The sequence below is a fragment of the Bos taurus genome, chromosome 7 (assembly GCF_002263795.3).
Source record: "Bos taurus isolate L1 Dominette 01449 registration number 42190680 breed Hereford chromosome 7, ARS-UCD2.0, whole genome shotgun sequence".
NCBI classification, from domain to species: domain Eukaryota; kingdom Metazoa; phylum Chordata; class Mammalia; order Artiodactyla; family Bovidae; genus Bos; species Bos taurus.
This window is the reverse complement of record NC_037334.1, coordinates 8,713,780-8,730,541: the sequence shown is the minus strand read 5'-3', so window position 1 is coordinate 8,730,541 and position 16,762 is coordinate 8,713,780.

Below are 16,762 nucleotides of genomic sequence, written 5' to 3'. Positions count from 1 at the left end.
TGTCCTACATGTTCTTGACGCTGAAGGTCTTTATCTGGGTAGCAAGAAAATGATTCTGTAAGATTCAGGCATAAACTGTTATAGGTCTTCATCAAGAATCTTCCATGTATGTAATTTTTTTTTTCTTTTTTTTTTTTTTTCCTCTAATTTTATTTTATTTTTAAACTTTACATAATTGTATTAGTTTTGCCAAATATCAAAATGAATCCGCCACAGGTATACATGTGTTCCCCATCCCGAACCCTCCTCCCTCCTCCCTCCCCATACCATCCCTCTGGGCCGTCCCAGTGCACCAGCCCCAAGCATCCAGCATCATGCATCGAATCTGGACTGGCAACTCGTTTCCTACATGATATTTTACATGTTTCATTGCCATTCTCCCAAATCTTCCCACCCTCTCCCTCTCCCACAGAGTCCATAAGACTGTTCTATACATCAGTGTCTCTTTTGCTGTCTCGTACACCGGGTTATTGTTACCATCTTTCTAAATTCCATATATATGCGTTAGTATACTGTATTTATGTTTTTCCTTCTGGCTTACTTCACTCTGTATAATAGGCTCCAGTTTCATCCACCTCATTAGAACTGATTCAAATGTATTCTTTTTAATGGCTGAGTAATACTCCATTGTGTATATGTACCACAGCTTTCTTATCCATTCATCTGCTGATGGACATCTAGGTTGCTTCCATGTCTTGGCTATTATAAACAGTGCTGCGATGAACATTGGGGTACACGTGTCTCTTTCCCTTCTGGTTTTCTCAGTGTGTATGCTCAGCAGTGGGATTGCTGGATCATAAGGCAGTTCTATTTCCAGTTTTTTAAGGAATCTCCACACTGTTCTCCATAGTGGCTGTACTAGTTTGCATTCCCACCAACAGTGTAAGAGGGTTCCCTTTTCTCCACACCCTCTCCAGCATTTATTATTTGTAGATTTTTGGATCGCAGCCATTCTGACTGGTGTGAAATGGTACCTCATAGTGGTTTTGATTTGCATTTCTCTGATAATGAGTGATGTTGAGCATCTTTTCATGTGTTTGTTAGCCATCTGTATGTCTTTTTTGGAGAAATGTCTATTTAGTTCTTTGGCCCATTTTTTGATTGGGTCATTTATTTTTCTGGAGTTGAGCTGTAGGAGTTGCTTGTATATTTTTGAGATTAGTTGTTTGTCGGTTGCTTCATTTGCTATTATTTTCTCCCATTCTGAAGGCTGTCTTTTCACCTTGCTAATAGTTTCCTTTGATGTGCAGAAGCTTTTAAGGTTAATTAGGTCCCATTTGTTTATTTTTGCTTTTATTTCCATTATTCTGGGAGGTGGGTCATAGAGGATCCTGCTGTGATATATGTCGGAGAGTGTTTTGCCTATGTTCTCCTCTAGGAGTTTTATAGTATCTGGTCTTACGTTTAGATCTTTAATCCATTTTGAGTTTATTTTTGTGTATGGTGTTAGAAAGTGGTCCAGTTTCATTCTTTTACAAGTGGTTGACCAGATTTCCCAGCACGACTTGTTGAAGAGATTGTCTTTAATCCATTGTATATTCTTGCCTCCTTTGTCGAAGATAAGGTGTCCATATGTGCGTGGATTTATCTCTGGGCTTTCTATTTTATTCCATTGATCCATATTTCTGTCTTTGTGCCAGTACCATATTGTCTTGATAACTGTGGCTTTGTAGTAGAGCCTGAAGTCAGGTAGGTTGATTCCTCCAGCTCCATTCTTCTTTCTCAAGATCGCTTTGGCTATTCGAGGTTTTTTGTATTTCCATATAAATTGTGAAATTATTTGTTCTAGCTCTGTGAAGAATACTGTTGGTAGCTTGATAGGGATTGCGTTGAATCTATAAATTGCTTTGGGTAGTATACTCATTTTCACTATATTGATTCTTCCAATCCATGAACATGGTATATTTCTCCATCTATTAGTGTCCTCTTTGATTTCTTTCACCAGTGTTTTATAGTTTTCTAGATATAGGTCTTTAGTTTCTTTAGGTAGATATATTCCTAAGTATTTTATTCTTTCCGTTGCAATGGTGAATGGAATTGTTTCCTTAATTTCTCTTTCTGTTTTCTCATTATTAGTGTATAGGAATGCAAGGGATTTCTGTGTGTTGATTTTATATCCTGCAACTTTACTGTAGTCATTGATTATTTCTAGTAATTTTCTGGTGGACTCTTTAGGGTTTTCTATGTAGAGGATCATGTCATCTGCAAATAGTGAGAGTTTTACTTCTTCTTTTCCAATTTGGATTCCTTTTATTTCTTTTTCTGCTCTGATTGCTGTGGCCAAAACTTCCAATACTATGTTGAATAGTAATGGTGAAAGTGGGCACCCTTGTCTTGTTCCTGACTTTAGAGGAAATGCTTTCAATTTTTCACCATTGAGGATAATGTTCGCTGTGGGTTTGTCATATATAGCTTTTATTATGTTGAGGTATGTTCCTTCTATTCCTGCTTTCTGGAGAGTTTTTATCATAAATGGATGTTGAATTTTGTCAAAGGCTTTCTCTGCATCTATTGAGATAATCATATGGTTTTTATTTTTCAATTTGTTAATGTGGTGTATTACATTGATTGATTTGTGGATATTGAAGAATCCTTGCATCCCTGGGATAAAGCCCACTTGATCATGGTGTATGATCTTTTTAATGTGTTGTTGGATTCTGATTGCTAGAATTTTGTTAAGGATTTTTGCATCTATGTTCATCAGTGATATTGGCCTGTAGTTTTCTTTTTTTGTGGGATCTTTGTCAGGTTTTGGTATTAGGGTGATGGTGGCCTCATAGAATGAGTTTGGAAGTTTACCTTCCTCTGCAATTTTCTGGAAGAGTTTGAGCAGGATAGGTGTTAGCTCTTCTCTAAATTTTTGGTAGAATTCAGCTGTGAAGCCGTCTGGACCGGGGCTTTTGTTTGCTGAAAGATTTTTGATTACAGTTTCAATTTCCATGGTTGTGATGGGTCTGTTAAGATTTTCTATTTCTTCCTGGTCGAGTTTTGGAAAGTTGTACTTTTCTAAGAATTTGTCCATTTCTTCCACGTTGTCCATTTTATTGGCATATAATTGTTGATAGTAGTCTCTTATGATCCTTTGTATTTCTGTGTTGTCTGTTGTGATCTCTCCATTTTCGTTTCTAATTTTGTTGATTTGATTTTTCTCCCTTTGTTTCTTGATGAGTCTGGCTAATGGTTTGTCAATTTTATTTATCCTTTCAAAGAACCAGCTTTTGGTTTTGTTGATTTTTGCTATGGTCTCTTTTGTTTCTTTTGCATTTATTTCTGCTCTAATTTTTAAGATTTCTTTCCTTCTACTAACCCTGGGGTTCTTCATTTCTTCCTTTTCTAGTTGCTTTAGGTGTAGAGTTAGGTTATTTATTTGACTTTTTTCTTGTTTCTTGAGGTGTGCCTGTATTGCTATGAACTTTCCCCTTAGGACTGCTTTTACCGTGTCCCACAGGTTTTGGGTTGTTGTGTTTTCATTTTCATTCGTTTCTATGCAAATTTTGATTTCTTTTTTGATTTCTTCTGTGATTTGTTGGTTATTCAGCAGCGTGTTGTTCAGCCTCCATATGTTGGAATTTTTAATAGTTTTTCTCCTGTAATTGAGATCTAATCTTACTGCATTGTGGTCAGAAAAAATGCTTGGAATGATTTCTATGTTTTTGAATTTACCAAGGCTAGCTTTATGGCCCAGGATGTGATCTATCCTGGAGAAGGTTCCATGTGCGCTTGAGAAAAAGGTGAAATTCATTGTTTTGGGATGAAATGACCTATAGATATCAATTAGGTCTAACTGGTCTATTGTATCGTTTAAAGTTTGTGTTTCCTTGTTAATTTTCTGTTTAGTTGATCTATCCATAGGTGTAAGTGGGGTATTAAAGTCTCCCACTATTATTGTGTTATTGTTAATTTCTCCTTTCATACTTGTTAGCATTTGTCTTACGTACTGTGGTGCTCCCGTGTTGGGTGCATATATATTTATAATTGTTATCTCTTCTTCTTGGATTGATCCTTTGATCATTATGTAGTGACCTTCTTTGTCTCTTTTCACAGCCTTTGTTTTAAAGTCTATTTTATCTGATATGAGTATTGCTACTCCTGCTTTCTTTTGGTCCCTATTTGCATGGAAAATCTTTTTCCAGCCCTTCACTTTCAGTCTGTATGTGTCCCCTGTTTTGAGGTGGGTCTCTTGTAGACAACATATGTACGGGTCTTGTTTTTGTATCCATTCAGCCAGTCTTTGTCTTTTGGTTGGGGCATTCAACCCATTTACATTTAAGGTAATTACTGATAAGTATGTTCCCGTTGCCATTTACTTTATTGTTTTGGGTTCGAGTTTATACACCGTTTTTGTGTTTCCTGTCTAGAGAATATCCTTTAGTATTTGTTGGAGAGCTGGTTTGGTGGTGCAGAATTCTCTCAGCTTTTGCTTGTCTGAAAAGCTTTTGATTTCTCCTTCATACTTGAATGAGATCCTTGCTGGGTACAATAATCTGGGCTGTAGGTTATTTTCTTTCATCATTTTAAGTATGTCTTGCCATTCCCTCCTGGCTTGAAGAGTTTCTATTGAAAGATCAGCTGTTATCCTTATGGGAATTCCTTTGTGTGTTATTTGTTGTTTTTCCCTTGCTGCTTTTAATATTTGTTCTTTGTGTTTGATCTTTGTTAATTTGATTAATATGTGTCTTGGGGTGTTTCTCCTTGGGTTTATCCTGTTTGGTACTCTCTGGGTTTCTTGGACTTGGGTGATTATTTCCTTCCCCATTTTAGGGAAGTTTTCCACTATTATCTCCTCAAGTATTTTCTCATGGTCTTTCTTTTTGTCTTCTTCTTCTGGAACCCCTATGATTCGAATGTTGTAGCGTTTAATATTGTCCTGGAGGTCTCTGAGATTGTCCTCATTTCTTTTAATTCGTTTTTCTTTTATCCTCTCGGATTCATTTATTTCTACCATTCTATCTTCTAATTCACTAATCCTGTCTTCTGCCTCTGTTATTCTACTATTTGTTGCCTCCAGAGTGTTTTTAATTTCACTTATTGCATTATTCATTATATATTGACTCTTTTTTATTTCTTCTAGGTCCTTGTTAAACCTTTCTTGCATCTTCTCAATCCTTGTCTCCAGGCTATTTATCTGTGATTCCATTTTAGTTTCAAGATTTTGGATCAATTTCACTATCATTATTCGGAATTCTTTATCAGGTAGATTCCCTATCTCTTCCTCTTTTGTTTGGTTTGGTGGACATTTATCCTGTTCCTTTATCTGCTGAGTATTCCTTTGTCTTTTCATCTTGTTTAAATTGCTGAGTTTGGGGTGTCCTTTCTGTATTCTGGCAGTTTGTGGAGTTCTCTTTATTGTGGCGTTTCCTCACTGTGTGTGGGTTTGTACAGGTGGCTTGTCAAGGTTTCCTGGTTAGGGAAGCTTGTGTCGGTGTTCTGGTGGGTGGAGCTGTATTTCTTCTCTCTGGAGTGCAATGAAATGTCCAGTAATGAGTTATGAGATGTCTATAGTTTTGGGGTGACTTTGGGCAGCCTGTATCTTGAAGCTCAGGGCTGTGTTCCTTTGTTGCTGGAGAATTTGCTTGGTATGTCTTGCCCTGGAACTTATTGGCCCTTGTATGGTGCTTGGATTCAGTGTCGGTATGGAGGCATTTGATGAGCTCCTGTCAATGAATGTTCCTTGGAGTCAGGAGTTCCCTGGAGTCAGGGTTTGGACTTAAGTCTCCTGCTTCCGATTATCGGTCTTATTTTTACAGTAGTTTCAAAACTTTCTCCTTCTATACAGCACCATTGATAAAACATCTACATTAAAGATGATAAGTTTCTCTACAGTGAGGGTCACTCAGAGAGGTTCACAGGGTTACATGGAGAAGAGAAGAGGGAGGAGGGAGTTAGAGGTGACCCAAATGAGATGAGGTAAATCAATAGTGGAGAGAGTGGGCTAGCCAGTAGTCACTTCCTTATGTGCACTCCACAACTGGACCACTCAGAGATGTTCACGGGGTTATACAGAGAAGAGAAGAAGGAGGAAGGTAACAGAGGTGGCCAGAAGGATAAAAGGGGGGAATGAAAAGGAGGGAGACAGTTCCAGCCAGTAATCAGTTCCCTAAGTGTTCTCCACCGTCTGGAACACACAGAAATTCACAGAGTTGGGTAGAGTAGAGAGGGGTTAGGGAGGAGACACAGGCGACCTGGTGGAGAAAAAGGAGGGTCCAAAGGGAGAGAGAGCAGTCAAGCCAGTAATCTCACTCCCTAGTGAAAAATGGGTCCTGAAGATTGGGTCCTTATAGGTACAAAATTGGTAACAAATACATAAAAGCAAAAATTATAAATCTAGAGTAGAGTTTGGAATTTCAAAAATACGATGTTAAAGAAAAGAAGAAGGAAAAGAAAGAGAGAAAGAACGAACAAACAAAAACAAACAAGGTCGCGAAAATTATAGAGAAAGTACAGGTACAAAATTGATAACTAATACCAGAAAGCGAAAATTAAAAATCTAGAGTAGAGTTTGGAATTTCAAAAATACGATGTTAAAGAAAAGAAGAAGGAAAAGAAAGAGAGAAAAAACGAACAAACAAAAACAAACAAGGTCGCGAAAATTATAAAGAAAGTACGAGTACAAAATTGATAACTAATACCAGAAAGCAAAAATTAAAAATCTAGAGTAGATTTTGGAATTTCAAAAATACAATGTTAAAAAAAAAAAAAAAAAGAAGAAGAAAAATAAAGAGAGAAAACAAACAAACAAATACGAACAATGTCACAAAAATTGTAAGGAAAATACAGGTACAAAATTGATATCAAATACCAAAAAGCATAAATAAAAAATCTAGAGTAAAGTTTGGAATTTCAGATATACAATGTTATATAAAAGAAGAAGAGAAAGAAACAGAGAAGAAGAAAAAAAAAAAAGTCACAGAAATTATATAAAAAAAAACTATAGGTACAAAATTGATAACATATACCAAAAAGCGAAAATTAAAAATCTAGAGTAGAGTTTAGAATTTCAAAAATACAATGTTAAAGAAAAGAAGAAGAAAAAAACAAAAACAAACAAAAAAAAACAAGGTCAAAAAATTATAAAATATATATATATGAAGTTTGCTGAAGAAGAAAAAAATAGGGTCTTTTTTTTTTTTTTTTGCAAAGTACTAGGATATAAAGGTGAAAATTAAAGGAACAATAGAGGACTTAAAATTTATTTTTTTTTAATTAAAAAAAAAAAAAGAATGATCGTAAAAATAATAAAAATATATCTAGGACTTTTTTTTTTTTTTTGTGGGTGTTGTGGTTTCAGTTCATTTTTGGCTAGTTCCTTGGTCAGATTTATATTTCTCAAGATCTATAGGCCCCTTCCTATGTAGTCTGTAGTAACCACAGGGTTTTGATCTATTGCCTGTAGCTTCCAAGGCGTTTCCCTCTGTTATATCTTCTTCTGTTTGCTAGTCTCTTCAGTATCTGGTTTCCGCCCTGACTCAAAGGGCACGGTGGAGGACACTTTTTTTTTTTTTTTTTTAGGCTTACTTGTTCAGTCACGCTGTGAGGAGAGAGGGAGGGATGCTGCAAACAAATAACACTGGCGTGGGCTCGCAGTTCCTCAGCCACCCTGGGTCTGCTCCCGCTCACGGCGCGTGTAGCCTCCCTGTCCACACTGCTCGGACTCTAGGTTGTTCCGCCGGGAACAATCCGAGGCTGGCCCTGGGCTGCATGCACCTCCCAGGTCCAAGCCGCTCAGGTTCAGGCACTCGGGTAGTCCTCAGCGGCGCAGACTCAGTTGGGCCTGCGTTTTGTGCTCTTCCCAGGTCCGAGCGCCAATTTGCTCTTCCCAGGCGAGCGCCAATGCTGCGACTTATCGCCTCCCCGCCGCTCGGTTATCTGGATGTAAAACCGGCGCACCTTCCCAGGCAGATGTTGACCGTCCAGACCCCCAAGAAGTTTTAGTTAGCAAAGAAGCCTGCTTACAATTTTATAGATAATGTCTCTCTGGGGCTGCGATTGCCCCCTTCCGGCTCTGGCTGCCTGTCACCGGAGGGGGAAGGTCTGCAGCCGGCTATCTCTGTTCAGTCCTTTGTTCCGTGCGCGGGCCTGGCGGTCTTAGGTTAGGGCTGGCTTTTCGCGTGGTAGGTATCCCACAGTCTGGTTTGCTAGCCCAAATTATTTCGCTCAGATAGCGCTCAGGGTATTCAGGCCAGATTCTTACTCTCAGCGATGCAGCCCGCGCCGCGCCTCCCTGCCCAGCCCCGGTTTGCTAATGGCGGATGCAGGCGTCTGCGCTGCTTCTCTGCTGAGGGAGTTATCGTAGGGCTCGCAATCTGCGAGTTTTAAATTGTTTATTTATTTTTTCTCCCTGTTATGTTGCCCTCTGTGCTTCCAAAGCTCGGCACAGATTCGGCAGTGAGAAGGTTTCCTGATGTTTGGAAACTTCTCTCTTTTTAAGATTCCCTTCCCGGGACGGAACTCCGTCCCTCCCTCTTTTGTCTCTTTTTTTTGTTGTTTTTAATATTTTTTCCTACCTCCTTTCGAAGAGTTGGGTTGCTTTTCTGGGTGCCTGATGTCCTCTGCCGGCATTCAGAAGCTGTTTTGTGGAATTTACTCGACGTTTAAATGCTCTTTTGATGAATTTGTGGGGGAGAAAGTGTTCTCCCCGTCCTACTCCTCCGCCATCTTGGCTCCTCCCTCCATGTATGTAATTTTGAATGACACATTTCACTCACTTTTGCAAGCAGTGGTAAATTCTGTTTGATTTTTTTAGTGAAAGAAGTCAAGGGTGGGACGATTTGAGAGACTAGCATTGAAATATGTACATTACCAGATGTAAACCAGATGACCACTGCAAGATCGATTCATGAAGCAGGGCACCCAAAGCCAGGGCTCTGGGAAAACCCAGTGGGATAGAGCAGGGAGGGAGGTGAGAGGGGGGTTCAGGATGGGGAGGACACATGTATACCTATGACCGATTCATGTTGATATATGGCAAAAACCATCAAAAATATTGTATGGTAATTAACCTCCAATTAAAATAGTTTTTTAAAAAGAACTTTTTAGTGACATTATGGTAAATATCTGAGGAAAAAATAAAACTTTAATAGGCAGAATAATATACTCAAAAGATAACCACACCCCATTCTCAAGACCTTTTGAATATCCTATCTAGGTAGCAAGGGAGATACTCGAGTGGGTAGCCCATCCCTTCTCCAGGGGATCTTCCCAACCCAGGGATTGAACTGGGGTCTCCTGCATTGGAGGCAGATTCTTTACCAGCTGAGCTACCAGAGAAGCCCCAGATTATATTAGCAAATGGGATAAAGTGGATAATCATTGATCTTGATATCAGATTAGAATGAATATTCAGCTTGGAATAATGTAATCACAATGATCTTCTAAATGCAGACAAGAAAGGAAGAAAAATTAGAGTCAAATAGATATTTTTAAATGTTCTGCACCTGGGTTTGAAGATGGAGGAAAGACCATGTATCAAGGAATGCCAGTGGCCACTAGAAGTAAAATATCAAAGCGAATGCATTGTCCTCTGGAGCATTCAGGAGGATCACGGTCCTGCTAACATCATAATTTTAGCTCAGTGAGACTTCAGACTTCTGAAGAATTTTAAGATACATATATGTTTTAAGCCACTAGCATGGTAATTTGTTACAAGAGCATGCATGCATGCTAAGTCACTTCAGTGGTGTCTGACTCTTTGCGACCCCATGGACTGTAGCCCTCCAGGCTCCTCTGTCCATGGTGATTCTTGAGGCAAGAATACTGCAGTGAGTTGCCATGTCCTCCTCCAGGGGATCTTCCCAAACCAGGGATGGAACCTGTGTCTCTTGTGGGAGCAATAGTAATCTAATACATATGTTGTTCTTGGAGCTGAATTTAAACTTTTCAATTCAATCAGTGAGCTTCCCTTATCTAAAGGTATTTTGTGGTGAAATCCTACCTTAAACAGAAAGAGACGATTTTGTCCTTTTTGAGGTATTCTGACTCATTAGCTGCTAGAGAGAATTTCTCATTGCCTAAACATAAATACGGTTCTAACTGTGAGGTCTTTGAGGATTTAAAATGAGAAGTGTAAATCATTATTAATATTACTGGCACACATTCTGCTTAAGAGCTCTCTGTCAAAATTTCTAAATTCTATTTTCTGTTATTTCAATCATCTGTTCACTTTCATCCCTCTAACTTCCTCTCAACTTTTCTTTCAACTTGGGATGGATTACAAATGAGACTGTAGGCATGTGCATACACGTGTGAGTGTATTTATTTCAGAAAAAGGTGCATACAGATGCAGGCACATATATACATACATATACATCTAACCTTGAACTTAGGTTGGAAAAGCAATGACTTTTCTAACAGAAACGACTTTTCAAAAAGGAAGGACTCAGCAAAGTGTTTCTATACATTTCATTCATTGAAGCATCCATGTGAAGTTTGAAGTTTTTATCTCAAGTTTTCTTCTGAAGTAAGTAAACCTGAGATTCAGGGCAATTACATTATTAACAATAACCATTCAAAGAAATTAAAACATGTTGTGCATTTTTGAACTATTAAAAAAATGAACCAGGTGGTATGTACTGCTAATTTTTGAAATTCAGCAAATAGTATACTTTAAAAAATGGCGGTTTACTGTATGTAATTACTCTTCAAGGAATTATAATTTAAAACTTCTGGTTTGCATGTTTCAGGGCAACAAGGAAAGTCCATGTAGCTAAGTCGAACAGAAAATTGGGAGATATCTCTTTAAACGAGGAAGAAAGAAAAGTGTTATATATGGATATAAGAATAGTGATACTAATATGAAGAAATTACCATTTGATACCATTTGACACTGAAATATCATTTCAGTGTTTTTCTTGTAAACTAAAGACTAACCTACATATACAAAAAGAAGAAATTGACATAAAGTGGCTCAAAACAGAAGAGCAATACAACTGCACACACCTCATGGAGGGAACATTAAAACACAAAATAGAGCCAAGCAGCTGACAGCAGACACATGAAGAAGAGACTATCAGAACTCAGATCAAATCCTCATAGTGCATTCCTGTTTGAGAGTAAAGACATTATGGTAAACCATTTACTTTTAGAACAACTTGTTATGCAGCAATAAACTGATAAAATAATCCAAGTGAACAGCTAAGTGAAATTATAATAACATAGGGCTTCTCATTCTAGGCATTTGTTCTGATATTTGAATGGCATTTATAGTTACTCAGTTATTGAAGTCTATTTCATATAACTGTATTAAAAAGTGATTCCATTGAGGTTTTCATGTAGGTACCATGCCAGGTTAAAAGGATATGCCTGTTCAAAAATCTATGACTCTGAATCACAGGATCAGAAGGAATTTAAGCTCCTTAGTGAGCTGGACATTGGAGATATACATACACACACACATGATATTTATATTGCTCATTCAATATCCTTTAGTGGTTATGACCCAAAGCAATATATAGATTCAATGCAATCCCTATCAAGCTACCAACAGTATTTTTCACAGAGCAGAACAAATAATTTCACAATGTGTATGGAAATTAAAAAAACCTTGAATAGTCAAAGCTATCTTGAGAAACAGGAATGGAGCTGATGGAATCAATGCTGCCTGACTTCAGGCTCTACTACAAAGCCACAGTCATCAAGACAGTATGGTACTGACACAAAGACAGAAATATAGATCAATAAAACATATTAGAAAACCCACAGATAAACCCACACACCTATGGACACCTTATCTTTGACAAAAGAGGCAAGGATATACAATGGATTAAAGACAATCTCTTTAACAAATGGTGCTGGGAAAACTGGTCAACGACTTGTAAAAGAATGAAATTAGAACACTTTCTAACACCATACACAAAAATAAACTAAAAGTGGATTAAAGATCTAAACATAAGACCAGAAACTATAAAACTCTTAGAGGAGATCATAGGTAAAACACTCTCTGACATACATCACAGCAGGATCCTCTATGACCCACCTCCCACAATATTGGAAATAAAAGAAAAAATAAACAAATGGGATCTGATTAAAATTAAAAGCTTCTGTACAACAAAAGAAACTATAAGCAAGGTGAAAAGACAGCCTTCATAATAGGAGAAAATAATAGCAAATGAAGCAACTGACAAGAAACTAACCTGAAAAATATGCAAGCAACTCCTGCAGCTCAATTTCAGAAAAATAAATGACCCAATCAAAAAATGGGCCAAAGAACTAAATAGACATTTCTCCAAAGAAGACATAGAGATGGCTAACAAACACATGAAAAGATTCTCAACATCATTCATTATCAGGGAAATGCAAATCAAAACCACTATGAGGTACCATTTCACACCAGTCAGAATGGCTGTGATCCAGAAGTCTACAAACAATAAATGCTGGAGAGGGTGTGGAGAAAAGGGAATCCTCTTACACTGACATCCTTTAGTGGTATCCTACTAAACTAGTACAGCCACTATGGAGAACAGTGTGGAGATTCCTTAAGAAACTAGAAATAGAACTGCCATATGACCCAGCAATCCCACTGCTGGGCATACACACTGAGGAAACCAGAATTGAAGAGACACATGTACCCCAATGTTCATCGCAGCACTGTTTACAATAGCCAGGATATGGAAGCAACCTAGATGTCCATCAGCAGATGAATGGATAAGAAAGCTGTGGTACATATACACAATGGATTACTCAGCAAAAACACACACACACACACACACACACACACATTTGAATCAGTTCCAATGAGGTGGATGAAACTGGAGCCTATTATACAGAGTGAAGTAAGACAGAAAGAAAAACACCAATACAGTATATTAACACATATATATGGAATTTAGAAAGATGGTAACAACAACCCTGTATGCCAGACAGCAAAAGAGACACAGGTGTATAGAACAGTCTTTTGGACTCTGTGGCAGAGGGAAAGGGGGATAATTAGGGAGAATGGCCTTAAAACACGTATAATATCATATAATAACGAATCGCCAGTCCAGGTTCGATGCAGGATACAGGAAGCTTGGGGCTCGTGCACTGGGATGACCCAGAGGGATGGTATGGGGGGGAAGGTGGGAAAGGGGTTCAGGATGGGGAACATGTATACACCCATGGCAGATGCATGTTGATGTATGGCAAAACCAATAAAATATTGTAAAGTAAAAAAAATAATAATAATGATAATAAAATAAAAAATTAAAAAGGTAATGAAGCAAGTTGCTGAAATTGTATAGAGAAGTTTAAATCAAAGAAATGGAAATAGCAGGCAATCAGCAGAAGGAGCAAGTGCCATTTTCACAATATGATCAAAGAATCATAATATGAGGCCCTGAGGCTTTAACCCTGCTATCGTGTGCAACTTTTAGAATATATTTATAATGAAAGGACCATGAGGAATAAGAGATGTGGAAAGTAGTTCAAAATATGCGAAAGCATGATTTATTTCAAACCACGTATGAAGAACATTCCTTTTCATTTTTGTTTAAGGCAAGGATTTGCAAGTGAGGAATATTTGAGTGATGGCTCAATTCCTTCAGTTAAAAAAATGTTGGAGAGAGCATAAGATGACTGACACAGATTTTACCACACAAAATTTTAAATTCTCAGAAATTCTGCACAAATAATTGTATACATAATGACATATTTAAGAGCAAATGGCAATCTTGATCGTAAAAATCCAAATCTTAATCTGAAAACATCAGATCAGATCAGTCGCTCAGTCGTGTCCGACTCTGCGACCCCATGAATCGCAGCACGCCAGGCCTCCCTGTCCATTACCAACTCCCGGAGTTCACTCAGACTCATGTCCATCGAGTCAGTGATGCCATCCAGCCATCTCATTCTCTGTCGTCCCCTTCCCCTCCTGCCCACAATCCCTCCCAGCATCAGAGTCTTTTCCAATGAGTCACTCTTCGCATGAGGTGGCCAAAGTACTGGAGTTTCAGCTTTAGCATCATTCCTTCCAAAGAAATCCCAGGGCTGATCTCCTTCAGAATGGACTGGTTGGATCTCCTTGCAGTCCAAGGGACTCTCAAGAGTCTTCTCCAACACCACAGTTCAAAAGCATCAATTCTTCAGCGCTCAGCCTTCTTCACAGTCCAACTCTCACATCCATACATGATCACAGGAAAAACCATAGCCTTATAATTTAAAAGAAAAACAAGAGCCAAAACATGCTGAATTTCCTATATGAAAGCAAAGAACTTGACTGGTCAGTTTTAAAAGGAGGCAGTAATGTGCTAATGATTCTACCAGATCAAACCAGTCAATCCAAAGGAAATCAGTTGTCAATATTCATTGGAAAGACTGGTGATGAAGCTGGAGCTCCACTACTTTGGCCACCTGATGTGAAGAGCTGAATCACTTGAAAAGACCCCTATGCTAGGAAAGATTGAAGAAGGCAGGAGAAGGGAATGACAGAGGATGAGATGGTTGGATGGCATCATCGACTTGATGGACATGAGTCTGAGCAAGCTCTGGGAGCTGGAGATGGATAGGAAAGCATGGCTGCTGCATGTGGTCACATGTGGTCCATGTGGTCACAAAGAGTCAGACACAATTGAGCAACTGAACTGAACTGAATGATTCTACACATATATTTAATATTATAGGAAATGAAATAATTGCAGGGTAAGCTCTTTGGCATACAATTTTGATATAATAATCTTTTTTTATTTGAATATTAAGAGGGTGGAGACACTGAAATGTATGCTTCATCAAGGACTGTTGCAGGGGAAATGTTGGCCGGCATTCTAGGTCTGGATCTTATTCATCATAGTTAAATATGCTTCTGCTAGAAAAACATGCTGCATCACTGTACATCTGTCCACAGCTAATACCCTTTAACTCTACTTCAGTTAAAGACAAACGTACTTGGACTTAGGTTCTAATTTGACTGAAAACTTATATTGTAAGTTTACAATATAAACTTACTAGCTTACAAACAGTTGGAGGATATTAAATTTGCTTGCTCAGATGACTAAGGTTTTATTGTTTGTAAAGCTTGGCTGAGGGAACATTCCCAGTGGTTTGAATTTAAAAACCACCGTTTTCTCTCCTTGGTTTTAGGTCTTACCCTATTTACCTATTAGGCTCAGTCTCAGGTCCTTGTGTAGTGTATTGATGAGAATACTGGAACGGGTTTGAAATCCAGTTCTCAAATATTTTCATGTGCAGGTTGATATAAGGTGATGACCAAGGAAACTGTTTTAGTTTCCTCAGAACTCTTCATGAACTAGCTTTAGCATTCAATAAGATCATCTTATTTCTTGGATGATCTTTTTCTACTTATTTGCTCTACTATAATAGATACATTACCAACATGAAATGTTGGTTTCTTGCTAGTGTTAAATGTTACCTGGTCATAGTATTTGGTTTGCATGATAAATTGCTGAATATATTTTATTGCTATTTTCTTGGAGTTTTTAAAATAATATGAAAATTAGAGATAAGTCTTTGGTTTTTCTTATGCTGCTGCTATTGTAGAAGGCTGTTGGCTTTTGGTATCATGATTAAAATAGTTTTAGAAAATTCACTGGAACACTTATTTTCATGTGCCTTCAGATAATTTTTATACATTTCAAACAGGTTTTGTGAGATTTCAAAATTAGCAATTTTGAAATCTTTTCTGGGAGGTAAAGTTGGCTGATGACTCAATATCTTATTTCATGATTGTCCATTATACATTCTAATCAAGTGAGTAGAAAATACCGTGTCATTAACATAGCTTATGGATATTATGCACAGGGTCATGCATTTTTAATTAGTATATTAAGACAATAATTTAAATAAAATAAACAATGGTATCAATTGATTATAAATCAATATAATTTAAATAAAATGAGTCATAATTTAAATAAATAATTACTTTACTATCAAGGCATTTAACAATAAAGTACAAAGTAATTCAAAGGCATCTGAGAAAACTAAGCCTGGGTGACAGGGGTCAAGGTAGTTAAACAAATGATATCTTCTTTGGGTGCAAAATTAGTGTTCATGTGAAGCATTTCTGGCTAGTGGTTGCAACACAGGAGAAGATTATGGCATTAGGAGACCCCAAACTGAGAGACAAGAGAGAAGGGACCATTAAGCAAAAGCATTGGTGATTTTTTCTTCTCAGTGATAAAATAAATATATTTCATTGCATTATTTTTGTCTTTCTTAGATTTTATTTTTATCCTTTAAAAATTAATTTATTTTTTAATTGGAAGACCCTTGCTTTACAATATTGTGTTAGCTTCTGCTATATACAACATGAATCAGCTATAGAGTATAGGTATCTCCTCTCTCTCTTGCACCTCCCTTCCACCTCCCACCGCATCCCACACCTCTAGGTTGTCACAAAGCACCAGATTTTAGCTCCCTGGAACATACAGTACATTTCCACTGGCTATTCTAATTTTACATCGGGTAATGTATATGTTAATGCTACTGACTCTAGTTGTCTCACCCTCTCCATCCCCTGATGAGTCCACAAGTCTCTTCTCTATGTCTGTGTCTCCATTGCTGCCCTGCAAATAGGTTCCTCAGTACCATCTTTCCAGATTCCATACATATGTGTTAATATATGATGTTTGTCTTTCCCTTTATGACTTCTTTTACTCTGTATAATAGGCTCTAGGTTTATCCACCTTATTAGACCTGAGTCAAATGTGTTCCTTTTTATGGCTGAGTACTATTCTACTGTGTATATGTACCACAACTTCTTTATCCAAAGAATACTCAACCCCCACGGGCTTCAGTTTCTCTGTCTGTGAGATGAACCTATATCAAGGTCGGCCTC